This window comes from Cimex lectularius, unplaced genomic scaffold, assembly GCF_000648675.2.
Source record: "Cimex lectularius strain Harlan isolate CLEC.00 unplaced genomic scaffold, Clec_2.1 scaffold27, whole genome shotgun sequence".
In the NCBI taxonomy this organism is placed as follows: Eukaryota; Metazoa; Arthropoda; class Insecta; order Hemiptera; family Cimicidae; genus Cimex; species Cimex lectularius.
In genome coordinates this window covers 658,090-665,307 of record NW_019392670.1, presented here as the reverse complement: position 1 = coordinate 665,307, position 7,218 = coordinate 658,090, and positions in this window count along the sequence as shown.

Here is a 7,218-nt window from a genome sequence, read left to right as displayed (position 1 = left end):
ATAAATTGTTAGTTAAATTTTAAGAGTACAACCATAATAAATTGTTTGTTAAACTTAATTGTTTTAAATAAAGTTATTCCTAACCATCATAGTTAAACAATGTTTATAAAAACTTATGAATTTTTGATATTGTTTAATTTGGTTTACATTAAAATAACATGTTGTAATTAATATAACGAAAAATTACATGTAATTAGTTTGAAATAAACTATAAAAAAATATGAGTGTCCTGTTCTGACGTTACACGACGAAAATGGTGTAATTTTACGAGCAAAACCATGAAATAAATAATTATTAGTTAAATTTTATGAGCAAAACCGTGTAATAAATTGTTGGTTAAATTTATTATATCAAAAAATGATATTCTGGTGTTTTGATTGATTTTCTACCAAACCATTAAAATTAATTTTTTTAAAATAAAACTAATGAATTTTTGATCTTGGTTAATTTGGTTTATATGAAAATAAGTATGTCGTAATTTATATAACGGCAATAATACATGTAGATTGAATAAAAATATGAGTGTCCGGTTCTTTTGTCTTCAATTGTACTCGATGCTACCCGATGAAAATCTGGACAGTGGGGATCGCCGATCGTAGAGTAGGGTAGCGTTGCGTAGCATCGGGCAGATGAGCACGGCGGTAATGCAACCTTATGGAAAATCGGAGTTTGGATTTGGAGTCGGGTAGCATCGGGTAGCGTTTGCATGGCGTAAGTGTGTTCCCGGTTTTAGGATAGTGAATGACAACAAAGTACTTCCATAAGAAAGGAAAGTGAGGTGTACGATGGAATCGTTGGAGTTGTTATATACAACTAATCAAAGAAAGATCCTGGTCAGGTTTTTGTTTGAATCAGATTTCAATTATTGTTTAAGCTAATTTTGGTGAAGTTTTTGGTAGAAGGTTTTTTTTATATCGAAATTGATAATCTCTGCCCCGCCTTTATTCTTTAGCCGACAGGCAAACGGATTTCGATGTTCCCGAGGTTGGGGCAAAAGGCGGGACAAACCGGAGAATTCCTTAATTTTCAATTCCGCTCTTGAAAGGGCGGGAGTATTGGGGGAATTGTTTCATAAAACAGCACCACATCTTCACCATTCCTTCCAACTATGTACATAAATTATTTCAGATTTCGAACGTTTTGAAGTACCTCTGATTAACTGGAAGACAAGTTGTTCTCTAGCTTCGAATAAAGTTTATCCATTTAAAGCAGCTTAATATCATGATTATCCTCTAAGCAACAACCTATTCGTAAAGATACTTTAAAGACGTTCAAACCAAGCGAATTATTTGCACGTCATCACTTTATACGAAGCAAAATAAAATTACAAAAGTGAATCATTTGAGACTATCAGCGATAATCTTTGAACACGATGATCAGTTTTATCGACAATCTATTGTCAAACATAACAAATCGTTTGTCAAATGATAAATGATAAAATTAAGTAATTTTAATACAACTTAATTGGCAGAAATGTATATTGTTGATTTAAAAAAATCGTCATAAACGAGATATCAAGTTGAAAACAATATGATCATTTTAAGAAATATTTTGTTTAGGAAACAAAAATAGTTTATTATTGAACTATTTTATAGTTCAATAGTTCTATAAAATAAATTGTAATTTAATATCTTGTTTTATCGATCTTCTTCGTATGATCACTGCATTTTTGTAATAATGCTCTTAACCCCAAAACTACAAATATTTTAAATTATATAAAGCTCTTTGTACCTTCACGTGGTATGCTTTATTTATAGGCATGAATGTATTTATTTGCGTGAATGGAGAGGCTTATTCTAAATTACCCGAATATCGAGTACTCTGGCGTAGTGTGCATGTTAACCAGACTATCATATTTTTATCTCGTTTCAGTTCATTTGTGCTTTATCCATAAGTGAAGAGGTCCTGAAGTACAGAGAGGCTTGCAATAGGATAAAAGAAAGAGACAGTTGGTTTTATCATAAAACAAGAAAAGAAATTAGTAGGCTTAAAACGCGAGAAAGACAAAACAAAATAAATAAAAAAAATTATAAAAAACTGCAACACGCAATTTTCAGATTAAGTATCGTGTATTACTAGCAGCTTTTGGTGTGTAGTTGAACAAATTTTACTTTTTTTAAACAATATTAAGACTATTTGTAGCGTCAATTCTATCTTAAACTGTAGCACTGAATATTTATATAGGTAGGCTAAACCCGCACGATTTGTCAGCGTTGCGTAAGTGTTAGATTTCACCGCCGTGCCACACAGCGGTCCAAAATTTTATTTTGGCTTCAAGAATATAATTTAAATTTAGTTTATCTGTTGTACTATTGTGTTCGGGTTCAGTTTTTAACTGATAAAATTTCCTTTGCCACATCGGAGCGACACTAAATTACACATTTGTCAAAGCAAATTATGGCCGTTTGTAAATGAAAAGTTAAGTTTTTATGACCCTTATAGTTTTTTAATACCAATTTTTTTTTCACCGTGTTAGTTCATACTTAAATGCATTGTAAAGTCATAATCGTTTTATGGCCTTGCCTTGCAGATAACGCTGTAGCACGAATTCCTTTTTTTTATTAGTATGCTTTTTATTAAAACTGGTCTTCATAGACCAACCATTAATTTTACAATGTTATATAATAAGTAATTTACACGTTTTTATAAACACGTTAGTAACAAAATTATCTCTGAACAGATTTTGTTCTTTTTAATCTTCTGACAATGCTACCGTCCTGTAGATATTTTATCGCTTCGACTAGTGTTTGGCTGCAATTTCTTGGATTTCCAACTATGAAAGGGTCGTTCCCAGATATTTAGCTGTCTCAGTGTATGGTATGATAGGTCCATCGATGGTGCTTGACAGAATATGGTCCGGTTTTTTATTTGTTAATTGATGCGTGTTGATTTGTAATGAATGAGCTCGATTCTCGATTTTTTTTGTCTACTGACTTCTGTTCAAATCACAGCTGTATCATCGACAAACGTTAATTTTACATTAACCATATTAGGTAAATTGCTAGTGTAAAGCACGAATAGTAATGGACCTAATACGCTCCTTCGGGGTATTCCCAACATTGTTTTTTCATGTCTGAATATTCATCTTGTACACTGATGGACAAATTTAATGCACGTCTCAATTTATTTAGTTTAAAATTAAATGTATTATCTTTCTAAATTAGTTACTGGTAATGGGGAGCTATCGTGGTCAAAATAAACAGTAAATAATGGTTTGTTTTCTTCCTTTGTTTACTTTTGTATGATTAATCCCATTTGCATAAAAAGTAGCAGTATGCCCTTCCATCGTATTCAGTTTATTTTTTTCCTTCGTTGATTTTATTTTATACTATTCTTAATCTTAAACCTTTTTCAATGGCTCCAGTCAGGCAATTGAGTGAGTACGACAGTGTCAGGGTCATAACATTATTAGAAGAAGTATACACCCAGCGCGAAGTTGCTAGGAGACTGAGTGTAAATCACTCTACAATAGGAAGGTTTCTTCGGCGTTTCAGAGAAACAATGCTTCACACTAGAAGTCCAGGACTGGGTCGACCTAGGTCTACGGAGGGGGGAGACGATAGATTCATCCGTCATCAGGCTCTTCGAAACCGCAGCATTACGGGAAATGAGATAAGAAATCTGATAAGACAATCCAAAATGTTCGATTTCCTCCTGGACTGTAAGGAACGCCCCATGCTGTACGGTTCCTCAAGTGGCATTCCATGGTGGGTCATTGATGTTCTGGGGTGGCATTTCTTTGAACGCCTGCACCGAATTTGTTGTTGTGCGAGGATGATTTCTAACTTCACGGAAGTATATACCCAAAAGACATAATCGAAGAACAAGTAGTGCCATTTGCCTCCACATAGGTGACAGATTCTTGCCAACGAGGGATTATGCCAGGCCCTATAGAGAACGTATTTTGGATGACTACCTGAATGAGGTTGAAATTGAGTGGGTGTGGCCAGCTCGAAGTCCAGATTTGAACCCAATCGAACACATTTGGGACCAACTTAAGCGACGAGTGCGAAACCCAGATCCTAACATCCAAGAAGAGTTGGAAACTTTGATGAAAGGGAAGGATTTTGCCAGAAATCTTTTCTAAGAAATGCAAAAGCGTTTAACGGACGTGATTCATGCCAGTGGTGGAAATACTCGGTACACAATATTTTTACATTTTTAATTATTTTCTAATTTTTTTCTGTACTCAATAATTTTTGTTTTAGAATTAGGTAATAAATATTTTCTTTTTAAATGTCTTATTTTTACAACCAAACCTATTTTTGGTATGCAAAATATGACTAAACCTAAATAATTAAAATTTAAGGGTGGTGCGTTAATTTTGTATTTTAACTCTAAAATATCTTTCAGATAAGTAGGATGTAATAATTTTTACATACTGTTTTGGTAGCTTCCCTTCTAATTTATGATTCCTCCTTCGCCAGACATTGTGAAAAGTCTGTTTTCAAGGAAGATAGCAGAACGAATTAGTTTTTCTTCAATTGATTTTCCTATTTGACCTTTTACTTGATAAATTTGGTCTAGTCTTGAGTGTTTTCGGAATCCAAATCGGTAGTTTGGGATAATTTTCTTTTTTTTTCTACTACTATTATTAATCTTTTAGTAGAATCTTTTCGAAAAGTTTGGAGATTGTTGGCAATAACGCAGAGCTCCAAGCTAAGACCGATTATCTTTCAGATTTAACTGTTCCGCACTTAATTTATTAATGTAACCTCCAATCCACCAACTTCGTCAGAAATCGAACAAAAAAGAAAATTTACTATAAAATCTATTATGAAAACCTTGGGTAATTCTTAATATGTAAACAATGGTTAGGGATGGTGCAAAAAGTCAATTTTGTGCCAAAAAGTCTGTTTTATTAACTTTGTATTATTATCATTATTTTTTTAATAGAGGTTTCAAAAATCCTAAAGTCTATTTTTTTTAACCAATCGTAACAAAAAAATAGAAAATAAACGCTAATTTTACATTGGTGATAATTGACCTATAGAAATTAATTGCAGGCATTTATAGCATCATCAGTAGGGGCAACATTTCTGAAAGCACATATCTGTCAGTATTTACAGAACCATGAGAATCTTACTTAAACTTCAGACAAGAACTTTAAAAATTCGCTAAGTTTTTCTTCTAAGTGATTTGTATTTTGTTTGTTTAAGGTTACAATAAAACCACAATTGAAACTCATAGGGTTTTAATGCTCTTTCCATTGATGTAATTTAATTGACATCCAGATGAAATTTTTATGAGATACGGGGTAATTTATGGGAAATCGTTGAGAAAAAGTTGAAGTAACACGAAAAGTGAAATATCTCGGATAAAATTGAAATTCAGACATTGTACGATGCGTTTTCTTATTCCAATTGGACATGTTGAATAACTTCCTGAAGTATTGACATCTGTTCATGAGACACCCTGTTCATACTCTTTGTTTATATAATATGCTATGACAGTTTTCAGTTGTGTTCGAGGACCCATCAAAATTTGCGCAGATAATGTTCACGAAAGGAAGAAATTAATGGTAAAAGTTCACTTTGGTAGACGCTTGATTGTCTGGCTGAGGTACACCGAAAAACCTTTACATTTGTATAAATATAGTATATTTTTCTGTAAAACTTTAATTTTGTTTGATTTTTTTGGTTTTAGTCAAATGTAGAATAAATTTTAATACGTCTTGTTTAAAAAAATGACTTTGTATATTGGTGAATATATTAGGCACGCTTAAATACCAAACCATGCCAAACCAGAAGCAGCTGAAGGGGCCACCTCATTTTCTTAAAAAAAAAAAATTACTTTTGGTACAAACTAGCAAGGCTAAAATTCATTTTAAAGGTAAACAGAGTTACAGGAAAAAGTTTGAAAAAAAAATCGTTCAGACTGGCCAGGTGAATTGTTAAAGGACGTCGTCTTGGGAATCGTCGGGCGAACTCATGAGGATCGGCGTGTCATCGCCGATCATTGCGAATTTTTCCCCCCATCGAATAAATTGGCTCGGTTTGAGAGGCAATTATCCAGTTTTATGAATGTAATTAATTGGTTAATTACAAAAGGTAGTGTAATGTCAGTTCACACTCCCGCCTGCCACCATCGATCGATGCACACTAATGCCAACGTAGCCTTTATTCCAACTGTTATTTTTGGCGTACTCCTTTTCATAGAAGGCGTATTTTAACAGAAATGCTATGTCGATTCGAGACAATTTGACAGACGAGCTTTACCGGCGGCGTTTATGGCTCAGGCACTGTTCTTTCCGGACGGGTTCGTGCGTGTTCGGCTTTTTTCCCCAGCAGCCCGCCGTCGGACGTCAACGTCTGGTTAATTCCTTTCTGAACCAATTTTAAAGACGGATAACCGATAACCCTTGGGGAAAAGGGTTGGTTGTCTACCTCCAGGGATAGGCGGAGGGTGATTTATCGAAGTTAGCGGACTGGCTGCGGAGTAGGGAATCTGAGAGGGTTGTGTTGGTAGAAAAGAGGGGTTGGGGGTTGGAACGCGAATCCAGTCTGCTTCCATCCACCTTCCTAGACACTTCCACCTTACGCGGATTCTTTCAACCAGCTCATACATCACGTATCGTATTTTAATAGGTACGTTTTTTTAAATTGTAACTATTTTTTTATTACTTCCTTATTTTTTTAGACGTTTCCAAAAGACCAAATAATCAAAAAACAACTTCTTTCCTATGAATTAAAAAACAATGTACAAAAACATCAAAAGCATATTTATAGATACCGTGACGATAAAATAGAACCATCCATTTGTTTTTGTACATATTAGAAAAAAATAAAAATAACGGTTTTTAAAATAAAATAAAAATTGTATTGAGACGAACTGAAGCTATTTTCCAATGTGACAAATAAAAATCCCAGAAAAATATTATTGAGATCATGGGCATATCACATTGGATTGAAAATATAGCCAGTATCAATCCAAACTGATAAATTATTATATAATGTATTTTGATAGTCTTTTTTGCATAGTCGCAAAGATACAAGGCCTCTGGGTTTTTTCTTTATTTAAAAAAAAAAACTCTGAAATATTTTCTCTATTACACCGCCTTGGACGATTTAAGAGATTTATGAACTCGGGAAACCACCCTGCTACATAGCCAATCCACTTTTATGGAGGAAATTTCGAATGTAATAAATTAATAAAAACCGGGTCATGAACCTGTGTGAGATTCATGTGTCCACCCGGCGAATACGTGCACCGGCAACA